At 38.2% G+C, this 23729-nt stretch overlaps 1 long non-coding RNA gene across 2 annotated transcripts in view; it reads left to right on the forward strand.

Annotated features, from left to right (window-relative positions):
- LOC138416997 (uncharacterized) overlaps positions 1-23370 on the forward strand; it is an 86715-nt gene extending 63345 nt beyond the window's left edge. Inside the window, exons 5-7 of one of the 2 annotated variants that reach the window (XR_011247929.1) lie at positions 3071-3214; positions 3674-3795; positions 23000-23370. This is a non-coding gene — a long non-coding RNA (uncharacterized lncRNA). The remainder of the gene's footprint in view (positions 1-3070; positions 3215-3673; positions 3796-22999) is intronic. The other variant, XR_011247930.1, reaches the window with a different exon arrangement.
- The last annotated feature ends 359 nt before the right edge of the window (positions 23371-23729 follow it).

Here is a 23729-nt window from a genome sequence, read left to right on the forward strand (position 1 = left end):
CCATATGCGCTGGATTCTAAAATATCCAAAGTGTGGGGTTTCTGACTTCACTCTTTGATCTTTATAAAGCCATATGGTTTTTCTGACCTTGGGTAATGTAATTGAGGGTGTGCCAAGGCTGTTGGATATCCATCAGAGGTAACAGAAGGCTCTAACAGAGGATGTAACACCACCTTCACCACCGGAAGCATCCTCATCTTTGTTCTTTTTGAAGGATCAGACAAGAGACTTGAATTGTTACCAACATAGTTGAATATAAAATTCCATGCTTATGAGACTAAAATATTCTTCCTATTGTTAGAATTTTCCCCTGGAAGATTATCCAATGTATATGTCAAATGTACAACCAAACCAGTATAATTGAGCAAATCTGGCATTCTAAAACCTCCTTCTCTGACTAGGCAAATAGGATTCAGTTCAGTACTTTGACATTTCTCTGTCTAATTAAAATGTTAAGGTACTTGATTTCAAGGAGGCTGGGAAAACCAATCCAAGCTTTTGAGTTTTTATCTAATTCTAAATTCTATTTTACTTTAGTCACAGCTTCGGTAATATCTAGTGCAGGGAACTGCAAAGAAAAATTTTAACACTGTGAGAAAGTAAGTAGCTTTACTAAAATATCAAGTATGGAAAAATCAGTTTGTATAAGTTGCCTGAGAAAAGTGAAAGTGTTAGTTGCTCAGTCACTATGTATTAATAATTTGACCAAAGATGCTGGCAGGCATCCAAGTTTGAGTATATTATGCTTTGTTTTTTCTATTTTCTGGATAGATAACAACTCTATCTTTTCCAGCCAGTGAAATTGAGATATTCACATGAAAAATTATAGCATATTCCATGCATTTTATTCTGTCCATGTTTATGCCTTAATACATCCCAATAGCTAGGCTGTTTGACAACAAATCATAGTGCATTCTTTTGGGTAAAATTCAATTCAATTCAGTTGCTCAGTCGTGTCTGACTCTTTGTGACCCTGTGGACTGCAGCACACCAGGCTTCCCTGTCCATCACCAACTTCCGGGGCTTGCTCAAACTCATGTCCGTTGAGCTGGTGATGCCATCCAACCATCTCATCCTCTGAGTTCCCTTCTCTTCTTGCTTTCAATCTTTCCCAGCATCAGGGTCTTTTCCAATGAGTCAGTTCTTCACATCAGGTGGCCAAAGTATTGGAGTTTCAGCTTCAGCATCAGTCCTTCCAATGAATATTCAGGGCTGATTTCCTTCAGGATGGACTGGCTTGATAGCCTTGCAGACCAAGGGACTCTCAAGAGTTTTCTCCAACACCACAGTTCAAAGGCATCAGTTCTTCGGTGCTCAGCTTACTTTGTAGTCCAACTCTCACATCCATACATGACTACTGGAAAAGCCATAGCTTTGATTAGATGGACCTTTGTTGGCAAAGTAATGTCTCTGCTTTTTAATATGCTGTCTAGGTTGGTCATAGCTTTTCTTCCAAGGAGCAAGCATCTTTTAATTTCATGGCTCCAGTCACCATCTGCAGTGATTTTGGAGCCCAAGAAATTTAAAGTCTCTTACTGTTTCCATTCCTTCCCCATCTGTTTGTCATGCAGTGATAGGACCGGATACCATGATCTTACTTAGTTTTCTGAATGTTGAGTTTTAAGCCAACTTTTTCATTCTCCTCTTTTACTTTCATCAGGAGGCTCTTTAGTTCTTTGTTTTCTGCCATAAAATTACATAAAATGTAAAATTACATAAAATGTTATATGAATTAAAATTACATAAATGTTATCTGAATTTGAGAGTCATTTCACTTGTAGAAATATAAGAAATTTCTTAATTTCCAGGGTATACAATAAGCTTATTAGATAGAGAAAATTATTAAAGATGTGCTTGTCTCTTCATTTACAGTTGATTCTCAGAGGGGCAAAGACAGGTGGAAGGGCCACAACCCCACATTCATATATTCATTGAGGGACAGTTTTTCAGAGCACAATAAATAAAATATTTTGAGAATGTGATTCCATCCGTGAACTGTAAGTCTCAGGTCAAAAATAGATGCCATGCAATTTTACTAAAGCTTGCTATATAATCATTCATCAATAATATAACCTTAATTTTTCCTCCAGTAGTCATGTATGAATGTGAGAGTTGGACCATAAACAAGGTTGAGACCAAAAAAATTGAGCTTTCGAACTGTGGTGCTGGAGAAGACTCTTGAGAGTCCCTTGGACTGCAAGGAGATCCAACCAGTCAATCCTAAAGGAAATCAATCCTGAATATTCATTGGAAGGACTAATGCTGAAGATGAAGCTCCAGTACTTTGGCCACCTCATGCGAATAACTGTTACTCATTGGAAAAGTCCCTGATGTTGGGAAAGATTGAGGGCTGGAGGAGGAAGGGGGACAGAGGATGAGATAGTTGGATAGCATCACTGACTCAATAGACATAAATTTGAGCAAACTCTAGGAGAAAGTGAAGGACAGGGAGTCCTGGCAAACTGAAGTCCATGTGGTGGCAAAGAGCTGGACATGACTTAGCAACTGAACAATCTTTCCTCTATGCCTTCATGACATTTGAGAATGAATATGTTGTTGATATGAATTTTAAGGCTCACACTGGTATCATGAATGCCTTGTAGTGATCACATAAATTGTGATTTTGTGTTTTTTTTTTTTTTTTCCATCACACAATAACCAACAATGACCATTTGGTAATTGGTAACCAAACTTCCATTTTGATAAATAAAGGAGCCAGTGGGTTGAAAGCATTTTGCCTTTAGAAGATAGCTATGTAACTTTAAGAAATTGTTTTTAATATTATTGTGACATATTAGTTCTAAATAATGTAGAAGCAATTTGGATTTTAAGCATGTGGTCTAGGAAGGCTCAAGGGACAGTGTACTTTAAAGAACTCAGTATGCTAAACTAACATCAGTAACCAGTTTAGGGAATATCTGCTCTAAGGGCTCTAAGGGCTCTAAGGCTCTGTGTGTATTTCTCAAGGGAATACCTATGGGAACATGCACATCGATGGCTAAATAAATCCATGGCCTCTGACTTTGGTTAGAGTGAAAATACTCCACTGTCACGTCTTTGGTTCTGTTAGACAGAGGCTACTGGCCCATTTCAGCAGAGAATGGCTCAGCAGTAAACCTCTCTCCATGGGCTAACACACCTGTGAAGAAAGCTGTTTCAGGAAGTGACAGCAGGAAGCTGAGTGGAAAGAACCAGAAACTCCAGAAACAATCAGGTAGAGACAACAATTCCTGCCCCAACTGCACCCACTGGGAGGCTTTAAACCCTGCAGGGGAGGTGGTCAGAAAGATGGTAGAATTTTCCATCACTGTGGAATCTGCTGGGAATTCAATATGACTTTTAAGATTTCTAGGTCTCATCGCCAGATCAGATTTAAAAACTGTTATCCCAACCACCAGAATCCTCCTACTGAAAAAAAAGTCATAATATGGATACCCTCAACCAACTGATTTGCGATTTTGCCAATTCAGCAAAAGAAGTGTGTTTGATTTTATCAAATTGCAAGAATCCTCTGAAGCCCTAATTTTTAAATCCTTTCCACATCTTTAATTTCTTTATACTCAAAAGAATGTTCTTATCAATAGATTAAATTAGGAAGTTGCATCTTAATATCCCAGCTGCTCTGTATAATAAAGTTAATATATGATGTTCATTTTTTTTTCTTTCCCCACAGGAAAAACAATGGCCAACAATTTGCCTTGAACCGCAAATCTGTTCTTTTGGCCAAGTGAGGCTATTCTGGAAATTTCATTGTAAAAAAATGAGCAAGTCAAGGATGGAAGATACAGTTTTCTAGTAAGTCACTGCTTCCAATCCATGAGTTACTTATTCTCATGAATAATCCTCCAAACCAGTATGACACAGTTGTTTGTAGTCTGTGTTAACTTTGGCATAGGAAAAAAAGTTTTTAATCAGCAGCCATAGATTCTGTTCCTCCAGTAACAGAATTGACAAGAAATTTCTAACATTTACTTAGGCAAATCTTTTTCTTGTATCACATACATAAAGTAGAAGACATCATTGTAATATGCTTCATACTGCTATGAAGACTGACTAGTCAAACACCTTTTGTTGTCATTGGAATGTCAGCATGTTATAATGTCACTTTAAAAAAATTCAAATCAGGATAAATTGGTATTGAGCCTTGCCTTGAGTAAATTATCCCAAGGTCTGTATACCTCTCTCACACAGGTTTTCTGTAAAAAGAAAGAAAGAAATTAAAAATCTGTAACATCTCTTTGTTAGGAGATTGTATAAGTTTCTGTCCTATGTTTTTATCAGAAAACATTGAAAAATCTCTTGGTGCCTCATTTAGTTAAGAGAGTTTTAGTTGGGTGTCTCCTTTGCTCTTTCCTCAAATTAACTAAAAGGGTTGTGAATGAAGAATTGTTAATAATCAGTGTGATTAGCAGGGTCCCCTGGCCCTTTCCCAGCACCCACCTTTTATGAGCAATTGTCTGGTCTTCTTCATAAAACTGAGTTGTGGGTTGTGGATAATGCCTTGGCCCGCCTGTTTGACAGATGGACAGGCTAGTTTTGTGGTGGGGCCAAGGGGCTCACTCGTGAGCTGGGGAGAGAACAAAGTGGGAATAACACCTGAAAGTCCCTAAAACTGCCTTGTAAAGGCACCATCAATCATACCATTGAAGTGCATGTCCACTTTTTGGTGTCTTGAAATGTCCTTCTCAAAGAAACTCTCTTTTAATTGGTGAGGAAGAACCCTCATTTTGCTAAATCCTGAAAGAGTAGACCTATGGATCCCTTTAAAGTCTTATTACTAGTAAAGGCTTAAGCAATTTATCTTATTATAATGAATGACTAATTGACTAAGCAGATAAAGAACATTCTAATGTGATGTCAAGAATACCTCCTAGGTAGGTAGGTAGGTAGGTAGGTAGGTAGGTAGATAAAGCAAATACTGCTTTATCATCACCTCCTTTCCTATTTCTTTTGCTTTTATCTCATTAAGTAGATTTTATTCCCTTTTAAGGAAATCAAACACCAAATATCATTATCATCTTTGAGTTGCACATATTATTAAAAGGGCAAAAATACTGATACTGGGGATAATTTAGGAGATATGGCTTATTCAGAAAGAATGATTTGAGATATGAATTGCCTTCTAAAGTCTACATTTATAAACAATTGGTAATCATATTTCTAGCTAATTTCACCCAGGCACAACTGGAGTCACTCATATTACCATTTGGGGCTTGTAAAGTGAGTGGGTTTATTTTATTTCTATCAATAATCACTATGGATGCATTTATTCATCATGAAATTCATTCTAATTGGATTCACTAGTTTATGTAGGATGTTCTCAACTCTTCAGGTAAGAACTTAGCAATCATTTCATTTTCTACTTTTAAAAATGAAATTTTCTTGCAGTTAATAACATAGTACAATATCTGAAAGAGATGAGAGATTTTTTGTTTCTTTGAAAGATAGGAAATCACTTTTAAAGAATGGGTTAGTGCATGGGAAAAAAAAAAAAAAACTCATCCAGTTTTAAATTCTACTTGAAACCCGCAAAGCCTGGAGCTACAACATGAGATAATGATTTTGTTGCTTTCCTTAAATAATTTTTCCCCTTTCGCCAACGATTTTTTTTTAATTCACTGATTCATAGAATACAACTCCAGATCTGTAAGCCTTAGGTGATCATCTTAAAACTAGTTGAAGGGAGAACTTGAATCACTCATCTTCTTTTTCACTTGATTTTGCTCTTTGAGGAACAAAGGTAGTACAGGGATGTTTGAGGTGGTCCAGTCCTATGACTTTGGAAGTGAGCACATCTGCGCCCTGAGAGATGAAGCCAGTCACCCAGAACACACCAGACACTTCACAAAGTCCAGTGGACAGTCAGGCCTCAAGTCTGGAGGACAGAGGGCCTGCATCTGACACTGACCTTATATTTTCCCAAATGTAATGTGGTAACTTATTGTTGGGTGTCCCTCGTGGCTCAGTGGTAAGAATCTGCCTGCAATGCAGGAGACACAGTTTCAATCCCTGGGTCAAGCAGATCCCCTGGAAGAGGGCATGGTAACCCACTCCAGTATTCTTACCTGGAGAATCTCATGAACAGAGGAGTGAGGCAGGCTATAGTCCATGGGATCGCAGAGAGTTGGACATGATTTAGTGACTGAACAACAACTTATCCTTATGCTTCTTTATTTTTTTTAATTTATTTTAATTGGAGGCTAATTACTTTACAATATTGTGGTGGTTTTTGCCATCCATTCACGTGAATCAGCCATGGGTGTACATGTGTTCCCCATCCTGACCCTTCCTCCTACCTCCCTCCCCATCCCATTCCTCAGGGTCATCCCAGTGTACCAGTCCTGAGCACCCTGTCTCATGCATTGAGCCTGGGCTGGCAATCTATTTCACATATGATAATATACATGTTTCAATGCTATTCTCTCAAATCATTCCACCTTTGCTTTCTCCCACAGAGTCCAAAAGTCTGTTCTTTACATCCGTGTCTCTTTTGCTGTCTTGCATACAGGGTCATCATTACCATCTTCCTAAATTCCATATATATGCATTAATACACTGTATTGTGTTTTTCTTTCTGACTTACTTTGCTCTGTATAATAGGCTCCAGTTTCACCCACCTCATTAGAACTAATTCAAATGCATTCTTTTTAATAGCTGAGTAATATTCCATTGTGTATATATACCACAGCTTTCTTATCCATTTGTCTGCCAATGGACATCTAGGTTGCTTCCATGTCCTGGCTATTGTAAACAGTGCTGCAATGAACATTGGCGTACACGTGTCTCTTTCAATTCTGGCTTCCTCACTGGGGTTGCTGGGTAGGATGGGGGTTCTAATTTCCAGTTTTTTAAGGAATCTCCACACTGTTCTCCATAGTGGCTGTACTAGTTTGCATTCCCACCAACAATGTAAGAGGGTTTCTTTTTCTCTACACCTTCCCCAGCATTTATTGTTTGTAGACTTTTTGATAACAGCCAGTCTGACTGGCATGAGATGGTAACTTATTGTGGTTTTGATTTGCATTTCTCTGATAATGAGTGATGTTGAGGATCTTATCATGTGTTTGTTAGCCATCTGTATGTCTTATTTGGAAAAATGTCTGTTTAGTTCTTTAGCTCATTTTTTGATTGGGTCGCTTATTTTTCTGGAATTGAGCTGCAGAAGTTGCTTGTATTTTAAGATTAATTCTTTGTCAGTTGCTTAATTTACTATTATTTTCTCCCATTCTGATTGCTGTCTTTTCACCTTGCTTATAGTTTCCTTGATTGTGCAAAAGCTTTTAATTTTAATTAGGTCCCATTTGTTTATTTTTGCTTTTATTTCCATTACTCTGGGAGGTGGGTCATAGAGGATCCTACTATGATTTACGTCAGAGAGTGTTTTGCCTATGTCTTCCTCTAGGAGTTTTATAGTTTCTGGTCTTAAATTTAGATCTTTAATCCATTTTGAGTTTATTTTTGTGGATTGTGTTAGAAAGTGTTCTAGTTTCATTCTTTTACAAGTTGTTGACCAGTTTTCCCAGCACCACTTGTTAAAGAGATTTGTCTTTTCTCCATTGTATATTCTTGCCTCCTTTGTAAAAGAAAAGCTGTCCATAGGTGCGTGGATTTATCTCTGGCTTTCTATTTTGTTCCGTTGATCTATGTTTCTGTCTTTGTGCCAGTACCATGCTGTCTTGATGACTATGGCTTTGTAGTATAGCCTGAAGTCAGGTAGGTTGATTCCTCCAGTTTCATTCTTCTTTCTCAAGATTGCTTTGGCTATTCGAGGTTTTTTGAATTTCCACACAAATTGTGAAATTATTTGTTCTAGTTCTCTGGAAAATACTGTTGGTAGCTTGATAGGGATTGCATCGAGTCTGTAGATTGCTTTGGGTAGTATACTCATTTTCACTATATTGATTCTTCTGATCCATGAACATGGTATATTTCTCCATCTATTTGTGTTATCTTTGATTTCTTTCATTAGTGTTTTATAGTTTTCTATATATAGGTCTTTTGTTTCTTTAGGTAGATTTATTCCCAAGTATTTTACTCTTTTCATTGCAATGAAATTGTTTCCTTAATTTCTCTTTCTGTTTTCTCATTGTTAGTGTATAGGAATGCAAGGGACTTCTGTGTGTTAATTTTATATCTTGCAACTTTAGTATATTCATTGATGATCTCTAGTAATTTTCTGGTGGAGTCCTTAGGGTTTTCTATGTAGAGGATCATGTCATCTGCAAACAGTGAGAGTTTTACTTCTTCTTTTCTGATCTGGATTCCTTTTATTTCTTTTTCTTCTTTGATTCCTGTGACTAAAACTTCCCAAACTATTTTGAATAGTAGTGGTGAGAGTGGGCATGCTTGTCTTGTTCCTCATTTTAGGGGAAATCCTTTCAATTTTTCACCATTGAGGATAATGTTTGCTGTGGCTTTATCATATACGGCTTTTATTATGTTGAGGTATGTTCCTTCTATGCCTGCTTTCTGGAGGGTTTTTACCATAAATGGATGTTTAATTGTGTCAAAGACTTTCTCTGCATTTATTGGTTAACCATATGTATAATCATATGGTTTTTATCTTTCAATTTGTTATTGTGGTGTATCACATTGATTGATTTGCAAACAATGAAGAATCCTTGCACCTCTGGGATAAAGCCCACTTGGTCATGATGCTATGATCTTTTTAATATGTTGTTTATTCTGTTTGCTAGAATTTTGTTAAGGATTTTTGCAGCTATATTAATCAGTGACATTGGCCTGTAGTTTTCTTTTCTTTTTTTTGGCATCTTTGTCTGGCTTTGGTATTACAGAAATGGTGGCCTCATAGAATGAGTTTGGAAGTTTACCTTCCTAGGCAATTTTCTGGAAGAGTTTGAGTAGGGTAGGTGTTAGCTCTTCTCTAAATTTTTGCTAGAATTCAGCTGTGAAGCCATCTGGTCCTGGGCTTATGTTTGTTGGAAGATTACTGATTACAGTTTTGATTACAGTGCTTGTGATGGATCCACTAAGATTTTCTCTTTCTTCTGGGTTCAGTTTTGGAATGTTATACTTTTCTAAGAATTTGTCCATTTCTTCCAAGTTGTCCATTTTATTGGCATATAGTTGCTGATAGTAGTCTCTTATGATCCTTTGTATTTCTGTGTTATCTGTTGTGATTTTTTTCCATTTTCATTTCTAATTTGATTTTGATTCTTCCCCCTTTTTTCCTTGATGAGTCTGACTAATGGTTTGTCTATTTTATCTATCTTCTCAAAGAACCAGCTTTCAGCTTTGTTGATTTTGGCTATGGTCTTCTTTGATTCTTTTGCATTTATTTCTGCCCTAATTTATATGATTTCTTTCCTTCTATTAGCCCTGGGATTTCTTTGGAAGGAATGATGCTAAAGCTGAAACTCCAGTACTTTGGCCCCCTCATACGAAGACTTGACTCATTGGAAAAGACTCTGATGCTGGGAGGGATTGGGGTCAGGAGGAGAGGGGATGACAGAGGATGAGATGGCTGGATGGCATCACGGACTCGATGGACGTGAGGCTGAGTAAACTCTGGGAGTTGATGATGGACAGGGAGGCCTGGCGTGCTGCAATTCATGGAGTCGCAAAGAGTCAGACACGACTGAGCAACTGAACTGAACTGAACTGAACTGATTGACTCTGGGGTGCTTCATTTCTTCTTTTTCTAGTTGCTTTAGGTGTAGAGTTATGTTATTTATTTGATTTCTGTCTTGTTTCTTGAGGTGGGCTTGTGTTGTTATGAACCTTCCCCTTAGCACTGCTTTTACTGAATCCCATAGGTTTTGGGTTGCTGTGTTTTCATTTTCATTTGTTTCTATGCATATTTTGATTTCTTCTGTGATTTGTTGGTTATTCAGAAGTGTGGTGTTTAGCCTCCATACGTTTGCATTTTTGATAGTTTTTTTTTTTTTTCCCTGTTCAGTTCAGTTCAGTTGCTCAGTTTTGTCTGACTCTTTGCGACCCCATGAATCACAGCACGCCAGGCCTCCCCGTCCATCACCAACTCCTGGAGTTCACTCAAACTCACGTCCATTGAGTTGGTGATGCCATCCAGCCATCTCATCCTCTGTCATCCCCTTCTCCTTCTGGCCTCAATCCCTCCCAGTATCAGAGTCTTTTCCAATGAGTCAACCCTTCGCATGAGGTGGCCAAAGTACTGGAGTTTCGGCTTTAGCATCATTCCTCCCAAAGAACACTCAGGACTGATCTCCATCAGAATGGACTGGTTGGATCTCCTTGTAGTCCAAGGGACTCTCAAGAGTCTTCTCCAACACCACAGTTCAAAAGCATCAATTCTTCAGCACTCAGATTTCTTCACAGTCCAACTCTCACATCCATATATGACCACTGGAAAAACCATAGCCTTGACTAGACGGACCTTTGTTGGCAAAGTAAATCTTACTGCATTGTGATCAGAAGAGATGCTTGACATGATTTAATTTTTTTGAATTTACCAAGGCTAGATTTATGGTATCTAGATATATATCATATCTAGATATATATCATATTTAGATATATAGATAGATGTGTTCTATCCTGGAGAAGATTCCATGTGCACTTGAGAAACAGGAGAAATTCATTGTTTTAGGGTGAAATGTCCTATAAATATTAATTAGGTCTAACTGGTCCATTATATCATTTAAAGTTTGCGTTCCCTTGCTAATTTTCTATTTAGTTGATCTATCCATAGGTGTGAGTGGGGTACTAAAGTCTCTCACTATTATCGTGTTACTGTTAATTTCCCCTTTCATACTTCTTAATATTTGCCTTACATATTGCAGTGCTCCTGTGTTGGGTGCATCAGCTCAGTTCAGTCGTTCAGTCGTGTATGACTCTTTGCGACCCCATGAATTGCAGCATGCCAGGCCTCCCTGTCCATTACCATCTCCCAGAGTTCACTCAAACTCACATTCATTGAGTCCGTGATGCCATCCAGCCATCTCATCCTGGGTCGTCCCCTTCTCCTGCCCCCAATCTATCCCAGCATCAGAGTCTTTTCCAATGAGTCAACTCTTTGCATGAGGTGTCCAAAGTACTGGAGCTTCAGCTTTAGCATCATTCCTTCCAAAGAAATCCCAGGGTTGATCTTCAGAATGGAATGGTTGGATCTCCTTGCAGTCCAAAGGACTCTCAAGAGTCTTCTCCAACACCACAGTTCAAAAGCATCAATTCTTTGGCACTCAGCTTTCTTCACAGTCCAACTCTCACATCCATACATGACCACTGGAAAAACCACAGCCTTTACTAGACAGACCTTAGTTGGCAAAGTAATGTCTCTGCTTTTGAATATACTATCTAGGTTGGTCATAACTCTTCTTCCAAGGAGTAAGTGTCTTAATTTCATGTCTGCAGTCACCATCTGCAGTGATTTTGGAGCCCCCCAAAATAATCTGACACTGTTTCTACTGTTTCCCCATCTATTTCCCATGAAGTGATGGGACCAGATGCCATGATCTTCGTTTTCTGAATGTTGAGCTTTAAGCCAACTTTTTCACTCTCCTCTTTCACTTTCATCAAGAGGCTTTTTAGTTCCTCTTCACTTTCCGCCATAAGGGTGGTGTCATCTGCATATCTGAGGTGATTGATATTTCTCCTGGCAATCTTGATTCCAGCTTGTGTTTCTTCCAGCCCAGCGTTTCTCATGATGTACTCTGCATATAAGTTAAATAAGCAGGATGACAATAGTCAGCCTTGGCGTACTCTTTTCCTATTTGGAACCAGTCTGTTGTTCCATGTCCAGTTCTAACTGTTGCTTCCTGACCTGCATACAGATTTCTCAAGAGGCAGGTTAGGTGTTGGGTGCATATATATTTATAATTGTTATATCTTCTTTTTGGATTGATCCATTGATCATTATGTAGTGCCCTTCTTTGTCTCTTTTCATGGCCTTTATTTCAAAGTCTATTTTATCTGATACGAGTATTGCTACTCCTGCTTTCTTTTAGTCTCCATTTGCATGAAATATATTTTTCCAGCCCTTCACTTTCAGTCTGTACGTGTCCCGAGGTTGGAGGTGAGTCTCTTGTAGACAACTTATATAGGGGTCTTGTTTTTGTATCTATTCAGCCAGTTTCTGTCTTTTCAACCCATTTACATTTAAGGTAATTATTGATAAGTATGATTCTGTTGCCATTTACTTTGTTGTTTTGAGTTTGAGTTTATAAACCTTTTCTGTGTTTCCTGTCTAGTTAAGATCCTTTAACATTTGTTGAAGAGATGGTTTGGTGGTGCTGAATTCTCTGAGCTTTTGCTTGTCTGTAAAGCTTTTGATTTCTCCTTCATATTTGAATGAGCTCCTTGCTGGGTACAGTAATCTGGGCTGTAGGTTTTTCTCTTTCATCACTTTAAGTATGTCCTGCCATTCCCTTCTGGCTTGAAGAGTTTCTATTGAAAGATCAGCTGTTATCCTTCGGTGGATCCCCTTGTGAGTTATTTTTTGTTTTTCCCTTGCTGCCTTTAATATTTGTTCTTTGTGTTTGATCTTCATTAATTTGATTAATATGTGTCTTGGAGTGTTTTGCCTTGGGTTTATCTGGTTTGGGACTCTCTGGGTTTCTTGGTCTTGGGTGGCTATTTCCTTCCCCATTTTAGGGAATTTTTCAACTATTATCTACCCAAGTATTTTCTCATGGCCTTTCTTTTTGTCTTCTTCTTTCGAGACTCCTATGATTCAAATGTTGGGGTGTTTAACATTGTCCCAGAGGTCTCTGAGATTGTCTTCATTTCTTTCCATTCTTTTTTTCTTTTTCCCTCTCTGCTTCATTTATTTCCACAATTCTATCTTTCACCTCTCCTATCCTATCTTCTGCCTCAGTTATTCTACTGTTAGTTCCCTCCAGAGTGCTTTTGATCTCAGTTATTGCATTATTCATTATTGACTGACTTTTTTAATTTCTTCTATGTCCTTGTTAAACTTTTCTTGCATCTTCTCAATCCTGCCTTAGGTTAGAGCTTTTCGTGGGGAAGTTCTCTCTCTCTCTCTCCTTCCTCTTTTTTTTTCTCTCTCTCTGGCTATCCCATGGTTTGTTTTGCTATCTCACATTAGCTCCCTCAGATTGCCCTCAGGGCATTCAGGCTGGGTCCTTAGCCTAAGCAATGCAGTCTGTGCCTCACTGTTCAGCCCCTGCTGGTGGTGGAGGCAAGCATCTGGGCTGCTTCTCCACTGGGAGTTGCAGTTAGGCAGGTAATCTGTGGGTTTTATTTATTTATTTTTCCCTTCTGGTTATGTTGCCCTCTGAGATTCCAAAACTCCCCAAAGACCCCGGTGAGAGGGTTTCTTGGTGTTTGGAAACTTCTTCTCTTTTACAACTCCCTCCCCGGAATGGGTCTCCATCCCTAACTCTTTGTCTCGCTTTTTATCTTTTATATTTTGTCCTACCTCCTTTTGAAGATAATAGGCTGCCTTTCTGGGTGCCTGGTGTCCTCTGCCAGTGTTCAGAAGTTGTTTTGTGGTATTTGCTCAGCGTTCAAATGATATTCTGATGAATTTGTGGGGGAGAAAGTGGTCTCCCCGTTCTATTTCTCCACCATCTTAGGACTGCCCACCTACCCTTATTCTTCTTTAATCTGAAAACAAACAACCTTGCAGGGTTTTTTTCTCTATGTAAAAGAAAATTTTAAAAAATCAAATTTCTCTGTTAATAAAACACCTTTATTTGTCTCTAAAATCTCTGAGTTGGAAAATTTAGCAAACAGGTAGAATTTGCATTTGTCAGGCCCGGGGTCCCTGGTCTGGTTGCTGACCCTTCCGAGTAGTACTTATTTTGACATGCTGAAGTTCGAGGACGATCGCTCAGAAGGTTGGAGGTAAGGTGTATACTTTTCAAGGGCTACAGGGTTCTGAAGATGGAGCCTCTTGAAGGAATGCCTCTATATGATGGGGCATCAGATGGTCATGTGTATAATTTTAGATGAAGATTCTGCCTGTAGCTTCTTCCATCAAGCCACATCTATTTGTGCAAGCATTTATTCATATCCCATCTTGTTTCCTGAGGGATGTGTGGCCACACCACACTCCACACAAGGCCAGCGTTTCTGCCCAAGTTTAGACACGCCTTCTGCAGTATTTAGAGACTCTAAGTGTATCATTAATTCTAAGGCATCTAGGTATTTTTAGTCATTAAGTACTACCCCAACCTGCAGGGCAATCCCTAAGGCATAAATGCAGAGAAAAAAATGAATAAGTTATGAAAGTCATAAGCAAAAAAAAATATAGTTTTAAAAAATACAAAAGCAGAAAATAAGAAAAGTGGCTAAATATCCAAATAGCCATATTTTTTTTAAAAAAAGCAATATTTCACTTATACAAAAATCAATCCAAATCCACGTCATCAAGTCTAATAATCTCCTTTATACTAGTAAATATCAATATCTTGTCTCTCTTAGCAAAATGTTAATGCAATGCAAATGGTATTTCTCCATCTTAAATAAATGTACTCCACTTGACTATAAATTAATATAAATAGATTCAATTATAAGACTTTAAAATATTCCCTCTTTTAAAACCAACTTCTAAATTATATAATGTCGAAATGTAGAAAGAAGTCAGAATACATCATTGGGTCAATATCTGCTGTAAACATCTCAAATTAATTATTAACTTCCTGCAATCAACTAATTTATTTTGGTCTGCTAAGACATAAAGGATGCCACATGAATTGTTGTTAATTACATCAATAGCATCTGTAATGCTGTATATTTTCCAGTGAGCTTTCATTAGCTCTATTTATACATGTACTACTTTAAACATAGTATGTATTGGCTTTTTCTAGAACCGTAGTCAGCAAGGAAAGAACTATCAGAAGTGAAGAAGTACGGTAAGAATGGTATAGTTCAACAGAGGGTTAGTGATGACATAGGAAATAGTTGTTTGGAAATCAGTTCACCTTTCCTTTGGCCAGTGTTTCCTCGCAGTCTTGGGCTCTCTTGTTCTCAGGATTTGCCTGCAACATCGTGTCTCAGATGTTAATACACGTAGAAAATACCTGAGGATCTTGCTAGAATGAAGATTTGGATTCTGAAGGTCTTTCATGGGACTCTTGAATCTGAGTTTTTGACAGTCTCCTAGATGATGATGCCAAGAAACCAACTGTTTGTACACCAGTGTTGTAGGGTGATAAATCTCAAATGTGGTCTCTTATCCACCTGCTACAGATTCATTAGATGGCTTAGTTTTAAAAAACTGCAGAATTCTAGAGATGACCCCCAGATCCAGTGAATCTAAATTCCAAGGCTAGGACAGAATTCAGGAAGCCCTCCGCATGGCAGTCTCTGCCCTGCAAAGCTTGAGGAATTGGGGAATTCTCAGGTCTGTGCATTTAACCCTAAATATGTGACCTGAGAGTCAAGGGTAACTTTTCAGAAAATAATTAGATGAGTACAGGCTGCTAAGAAGAGAGAATTGGTGCTGATAATTACTACCTGAAAAGTGAAATTCCAGATCATTAATTTTTTAAGATATCTGTCATCTTTCTTGTTTGATGCTTTTATTCCTAGAGCAGGAGTCCTCTGGAAGTAAAACTCACCCAGTGATTAAGTAGGTCTGGGCTGGGGGGTCCAGGAATTTGTGTTTCTAAGTTCGTGAAGGATGCCGATGCTGCCGGTCTGGGGACCACACGTGGTCCTGCACGAATACATGATCTTGATAATTCACAAAACATAGAATGTTGCTGTCCTGTTGGATTTATTTATTCAATCCAAGTATCATTTAAAGATGAATACAAACTGAGACTGTCCATTGGGCTAAAGAAAGAATTATGAAATAGAATCTCTGCAATTAAAAGAGATAGGTTATAGCTAACATATAACATCATTTGATGATACCTCAAGGCAGCACACAACAAACTGCTAAAATGAATGTTATGCCCACTTTAGGAATTCTGAGAATTCAGTATGGCCTAGATTAGCTTGTATTGTTTTAATTAACAATATGGTACTGCAATGTTTGCATTGATCTCTGAGGAAGGCTTTCTTATCTCTTCTTGCTATTCTTTGGAATTCTGCGTTCAGATGCTTATATCTTTCCTTTTCTCCTTTGCTTTTCACTTCTCTTCTTTTCACAGCTATTTGTAAGGCCTCCCCAGACAGCCATTTTGCTTTTTTGCATTTCTTTTCCATGGGGATGGTCTTGATCCCTGTCTCCTGTACAATACATGAATCTCAGTCCATAGTTCATCAGGCACTCTATCTATCAGATCTAGTCCCTTAAATCTATTTCTCACTTCCACTGTATAATCATAAGGGATTTGATTTAGGTCATACCTGAATGGTCTAGTGGTTTTCCCTACTTTCTTCAATTTAAGTCTGAATTTGGCAATAAGGAGCTCATGATCTGAGCCACAGTCAGCTCCCGGTTTTGTTTTTGCTGACTGTATAGAGCTTCTCCATCTTTGGCTGCAAAGAATGTAATCAATCTGATTTCAGTGTTGACCATCTGGTGATGTCCATGTGTAGAGTCTTCTCTTGTGTTGTTGGAAGATGATGTTTGCTATGACCAGTGCATTCTCTTGATCTCCATTCTAAAGAAGATCAGCCCTGGGTGTTCTTTGGAAGGAATGATGCTAAAGCTGAAACTCCAGTACTCTGGCCACCTCATGTGAAGAGTTGACTCATTGGAAAAGACTCTGATGCTGGGAGGGATTGGGGGCAGGAGGAAAAGGGGACGTTAGAGGATGAGATGGCTGGATGACATCACCGACTTGATGGACATGAGTTTGAGTGAACTCTGGGAGTTGGTGATGGACCAGGAGGTCTGGCGTGCTGCGATTCATGGGGTTGCAAAGAGTAGGACATGACTGAGCAACTGAACTGAACTGCAATGTTCCTGTTTGCAGTGATAGCAGATTGAAAGAACTTTTGTTCAATATTTGCTGACTTTTGGTCTTCCTCTGTGGAGGAAGTTTTAGCTTACAAATACATGATGACTTTGTTCCTTTATTTTCAATTCTTTAATTTTTAATGCATTTCATTTTGTTTCTGATGTGATTTTTAAGAAATGATGTAACATATCACATGGTTCTAAAACAGGCTGCTGTAGTGCTTGATCTGAGTGTGCCCTTTCATATCCATTCATGGGGAGGTTTAGGGAATGCCCTTCTCTCAGGTCTTATGCACTTAGCCTGTGATATGAAGGGTGTTGAAATTATGTAATGAGCAACCTTTTTCAAAAATGAATACACAGGCTTACTTCTATCATGGCTTTTATGTTTCTGTTTAAAGATGCACTGGAAAAAGTTTTATGGCTAATCTGTCCCCAAGCCATCTGATTTTCGCTTTCAATCCCCACAAGATTTAACCCCTGACCTTTGTATATTTCCAGAAATTTTATTTGCTTATTAAAACAGATATGAATAATATATAATGCTATTTTAGATCTTTTCTCATAAGTTTCATAAAATGTATATTTCCTATACCTTTATTTTATTCACCTCACACATATATGTGTGTATATATATATGTATCTCAGATGGTAAAGAATATGCCTACAACGCAGAGTTCAAACCCTGAGTGGGGAAGATCCCCTGAAGAAGGGAATGATGGCTACTCACTCCAGTATTCTTGCCTGGAGAATTCCATGACAGAGGAGCTTGGTGGGCTATAGCCCATGGGGTCCCAAAGAGTCAAACATGACTGAGTGACTAACACACACACATATATAATATATATGTATGTAGATAGATATAGATATTAGAGATTTTCCATACAATATTCAGCTATTTAATTCTTTCAAATTTGTACTCTGTAGATTCATACCTCTGCACAGATTCAGCATAATTTATTTGACCAGTTTCCTGTTAGTGGACATTAAGGCTGTGTGCTGTCATAAGCCAGACTCCAACAAATGACCTAGACCATATGCCACTTTTACTGTTGTTCAGTTGCTAAGTCACGTCAAACTCTTTGAGATCCCATGGACTGCAGTAAGCCAGGCTCCTCTGTCTTCCATTATCTCCTGGAGTTTGTTCAGATACATGTCCATTTAGTCAGTGATGCTATCTAACCATCTCATCCTTCTCCTTTTGCCTTCAATCTTTTCCAGCATCAGGGTCTTTTCCAGTGAGTCCGTTTTTCACATCAGGTGACTACAGTATTGGAGATTCAGCTTCAGCATCCATCATTCCAATGAATATTCAGGGTTGATTTTCTTTGGGATTGACTGGCTTGATCTCCTTCTAGTCCAAAGGGACTTGCAAGAGTCTTCTCCAGCACCATAATTTGAAAGCACCATTTCTTCACTGCTAAGCCTTCTTCATGGGCTTTGTGCTGAGTAAAAACTGTCAGTCTGAAAGGTCATATATCATATGTTTCCATTTACACAACATTCTCAAAATGGCAAAATTATATAGATGGAGAGCAAATTAGTATTTGCTGGGGCTGAGGAAGGTAGGGCCGGGTGGGAGGGTGTGACTATAAAAGCACAGCACAAGGAGGCATTTGGGGTGATGGCACAGTGTGTAATTTGATTGCAGTCATGGTTATACAAACTACACTTGTTATAAAACGTCACAGGACTACACTAGATGTTGTGCCCGGAAAACATCCACATTTTGCTATTACACTATAATTGTGTGCACTGTAACCTCAGAGGGGGACTGGGTGAAACCACAGGGACCCCTTCTGTCTCATCTATGTGACTTCCTGTGAATCTGTAATTATCTAACAATGAAAAGTCTGTTAATTAAATCAAAAGCCAAGATAATTTTTACTGCTAATGACTGTACCACAACCCAAATCCGGCATTATAACATATAATTAACATACTGAATAAACAGCTTTTATTTATATAAACACCCAATAATAATGGGAAAATATTCCTTTTCCAGTAACATCAGGAAGACAAACCACATAAGATTAGCATTAGAAAAGTGACAATATCTGTATGAAGAAAACTTTTAAAACTTTTGAACAATGGAAAATTATGAACATGTCAATTAACAAGATCTAATATCTAATATCTAATAGATCTAATATCTAACAAGATCTGATATCTCTAATATCAGAGATGCTTTGCCTTCATTTAATATGTAAATTTAAGATTATCCCCCACCAATAGCAACATATTTTTAGCAAGGATTAGTTAACCTTGTTCTAAAGTTCATGAGAAGAAAACCACCAACACATAAAAACTGGGGTACTGAATACTAATTTAAAAATCATTGGATGGTGAAGAGGAGTCATTCTAACAAATATTAGAACATTTAAAAGTGTCAATAAGTAAAACAGTTGGTTACGGCCATGTGTATAGGCAGAAAAAAATTATAGAACAGAAAGGAAAATCTAAAAATTGAGTTAAACTTATGCAATATTTTATATGCACTTTTTAAAAGTCAAATCAGTAGAGAAGTGAGTTCTACATATGGTGATGGTGGGTTCATATATTAAACGCTTCTAATGACGAGGACAATAAAAGTTAGGGAAAAAATGTTAAAAATCACATTGGTTTTATCAGTTATCAGAGATCTAACAACACAATGAAAAATTATGATGCCAAGATATGAGATAAAAAGGAAGCACTGGAGGTGAGCTGGAAGCTCAGGCAGCTTTACAGCTAGAAGTATCTTCAAGTAAGCAGGTATTGTGTCCTAGAGGCTGAGAGCATGACAGCAGACACCACAGAACAGTAGGGCTAGGCCATGGGGTTCAGGGGAAAAGCACGTTCAGAAATGTGGACACGGTTGTCATTCTAAGGGAAGCAGTTTTCTTTGGTGACCTTGTTCATTGTTCCTTCCTAGTCCACCTAATCATGCCCTTCTAATGAGCTGTGGACAGCTGGTACCTGCTGGGCACTAGCACTCTTACATACTGCATCCCTGGGCATGAATGATGGACATTCCTCCTTTCAGTCATTGTTATACTTTGGAAGGAGATGCAAAGGCTGAATGTTGCTGCTTTCAAGGCTAATAATGAGATTCCCAAGTCCCGGCACTTAAGCATGAGATAAAAATTGAATGAGAGTGAGAAGTTTTAGAGTCTGCTCACATACCCCATCTATCTGACAGCAACTGCAATTAAATACTGGAAATCCTAACACCAAAAGAAGAAAATGAAAAAAAAGAGTGAAATGAGAGAGGGAGAGAGGGACAGAGCAAGAATCAGGAAGAGGGAGAAAGGATGCTGAATGCTGTCTCTCAAGGGCAGCAGAGTCCAGGGGCCCCAAGAACAATGGAAGATGATCTGCAAAAATGCTGTCACCACACTGGACACCTGGAACAAATGTAATGTTGTTAATCAACTACGCTTCAACAAAAACAAAATCAAATCCATTAAACTAGAAAAAGTCTGTGCTCCTTTTTATAGCTCAGCAGCATTCCATGGAACAAATGGGCCAGTATTTTTTTGGCTAAAATTCATGTATTAAAAGGCACTTTTAGTTTTTTCCAGTTTCCTGTTATTTCAAAGGGAGCTGCTGTGAAGATCTATGTACAGGTTTCTGTGCGAACAAATGTTTTCATTTCTCTGGCTTCAGTGCCCAGAGGTGTGATGAGTGGGTAGCATGCAAAGTATATGTTCAGTTTGGGAAAAAAAAAAAAAATTCCACAACTGTTTTCCAGAGTGGCTGAATCAGTTAGAAGGGAGGGTCCAAAATATGCTTTCACCCTCTCTGGTTTATAATATAATCGTCTTCAGTATTTCCTCTGCATACATGGAAAGGCGTATCAGAATGTCATTAATTTGTGCTTCACTTGTCAAACAGGACTGAAAACACCACGGGAGAAGGAAAGGTTATTGTGTTCAACCATATTTTTGCTTACTGTGTGCTTTCTTTCTTCCTGATAGTCTAAGGCCCCTTCTTTCACCATTTCTCTTCTTTTGAGAGAATTTCCTTTGAGTGTAGGTATGACACATCCTTTTAGTTTTTTTTCACTTAGGAAAAGATGTCTTCCTTTGTCTTTAGTTTTTAGAAGTTTAGATAAGATGTATCCTGTTTGGGTTGATGGGTCTTTGGCTGAACCTGGGAAATTTCCAGCCATTCTTTCTTTGAATACTTTTCAGTCCCACATTCTTCCTCTTCTGGTGTTCAGTGAGGCAAATGTTAAACCTTTTGTCTAAGTTCCACTTGTCCCAGAGGCTAAGTTCATTTTTTTTTTCCAGTCTATTTTCTTTCTGTTGTGCCAATTTCTGTTGTTCTTTCTTCAAGTGTACTAATTCTTCCCTCTGCTCTCTCTGATCTATTGTTGAGTTCATTCATTGAATTTTTTCTTTGTTACTATACTTTTCAGGGTTAAAATCTGTTTCTTCTTTATATCTTCTGTTTCCATGTTGAGACAGTCTACTTTCTCATTGGTTTTAAGTGTGCTTCATTGAATCAGTTTTCTGTTGGCCAGTGGAGCATCTTTTTCAGAGAATTCTACCATCTGTGTTGTCTTAGTTTTGGCCTCTGCTGATCATCTTTCCTCATTCACATTCAGATTTTCCTGGTTCTTGATGAGACTGACTTTTGGGTGAATCTTGAGGCTCTGGGTGTGGTGTCATGAGGCCGTGGCTCTTAAATATTCTATCAGCAATGATCCCACAGTCTTGGGTAAGGGTGTGCCCAACTTGTTACTTCTAGTGAACAGGGTGTCTCAGTTTCCCGCTTGGCCAGGGTGAACGGGTCCTTGTTACTGTGGGGTGTAGGGGGGGTGAGGTTCCCTAGGACTGACCCCACCCTGGCTGACAAGCAAAGGTGCCCCATTCCTCCCCCTCCACCACCGTGTGACTTCAAGGGTAGTATATAAGGAGGGGCCCTGTGTACAAGGGACAGCGATAGGAGTCCCTGGGATGGGAGGCAGGGGGCACAGGCAATATGAATAAATCTGTCTGCCCTTGTGATGATTGATTTTCTTTTCTTTTCTTTTAATTTCAGTGTTTCATTCTTAAGTTGTTTTCAGTATTTAAGCAATTGTGTTTGTTTCAGTGCTGGTATCTATGTACCTGAAAGACGCTTACTGTCTTTTACTGATTACAAGCTCCTTAAGTTCATCTGAATTCTATTACCATTTTTAAGTATTTGTTTTATTCCTGCATAAGCCCCAATGTTTATTAAACTCTGTAGCTACTGGCTAATATAGTCAGATAATGGGTTGTACATAATTAAGCTGATTTTACATCATCACCAGAAGCAGGCGCAACTCCAGAAACAGGCACTCAGAATGTACATGGGGAAGACTCTGCACGATAATTTAAGGGCCCCATATATGTTGCACTCAGCTCATCCAAGTGTGCAGCTTCTGTCATGCCCTTGGTTCATTGATAAAAATGTTGGGGAATGACATTCACAATCTTTTTGGAAACTGCTTTGTTTGTTGTAGCTCCAGGAGTGAACCATTCATATATTTTGCATTCTAAGACTTGGGTTAGACAAATCAAATAGAACTGAAAATAATTTTATAAGATACAGCTGTGACTATCTAAAAGCATGGCTATTAAAATCCTTTCAGTCCTTTCATTCCACATGAATGTAATCATGCTTTATTTATGCGGCGGAATTGATTAGCAGTCTATTGAAGGTACAATCAGAGTTCCTTTAATTCAGAAAATAATCACCATCTCCTCACACCACACAAACCTAAGTTCCTCCAATCTTCTCGGTTTATAAAAGGTAATGAAATTATCCATTTTTTCCCCAAGAAATAATCTATTGAGGGGAATGGATAAAATTAATTAAATTACGACACATGTAAATGCTTATCTCAAAGTGGCATTCTTTTCCCCATAGCCTCCACAAAGTTTCCATTTTTAAAAATTTTTTAGAATTTATTTTTAATTGGAGGATAATTGCTTATAGTGTTGTGTTGGTTTCTGCTGCATAAAATGTGAGTTAACCATTAGTATACATATATCCCCTCCCTCTCATCCTGCCTCCCACCCACCCCCACATCCCAGAGCACCTGGCTGAGTTCCCTGTGCTACATAGTAGCTTCCCACTGTGTGTGTGTGTGTGTGTGTGTGTGTGTGTGCACGTGCATGTGTAATAGTTGCTCAGTCATGTACTATTCTCATAGGCTTCCATATTTTCTCTAAGACTCTTACTCCAGGACAAAAGTTTCCTCTGGCATTCTATTTGCTGCAAGGATAAACTCAGATTTCTCCTGACATTCAGAAGCCCAGCAAGCCCATCACACAGAATTCTACTTTGCCCCAAGGTCAATTTCCTGTTCCAGCCCACGTGATCCAGTCATGAGAGGAAAATCTGACTCATTTATTTTCTTTTTTGAGTAAGACTGCATTTTATGGATATACAGTTTACTTATGTATTAACCCATCAATGGCCATTTGGGTTGTTTACAATTTGTCTGTCACAAATAAAGCTGCTATGAACATCCCTGGATCTAAATGTAAGAGCCAAAGGAATGAAAACTCTAAAATAAAATATATTTTCTTTGGTTTTGCAAATATTTTTTAATTATGAAGTGAAAAGCAAGGACTACAAGAGAAAACAAATCATTGATGTATACTTACTGAAATTAAGACCCTCTTCAGATGACATGGTTAAGAAAATGAAAAAATGAGCTACACACTGGAAGAAAATACGTGTGAAATGTATGCTCAAGAAAAAATCTGTTTTTAAAATATATGAAGATCTCTTACAACTGACTAACCACAGGATAAAATAATTTGAAGAAATAAACAAAGATTTGAATAGATTTTTCACCAAAGATGATATATGGATAACTACCACATGAAAAAAATGTTCAACATATTTCTTCATTATGGAAATAGAATTAAAACTGCAATAAGATACCCCTACATGT

This window comes from Ovis canadensis, chromosome 13, assembly GCF_042477335.2.
Source record: "Ovis canadensis isolate MfBH-ARS-UI-01 breed Bighorn chromosome 13, ARS-UI_OviCan_v2, whole genome shotgun sequence".
NCBI classification, from domain to species: Eukaryota; Metazoa; Chordata; class Mammalia; order Artiodactyla; family Bovidae; genus Ovis; species Ovis canadensis.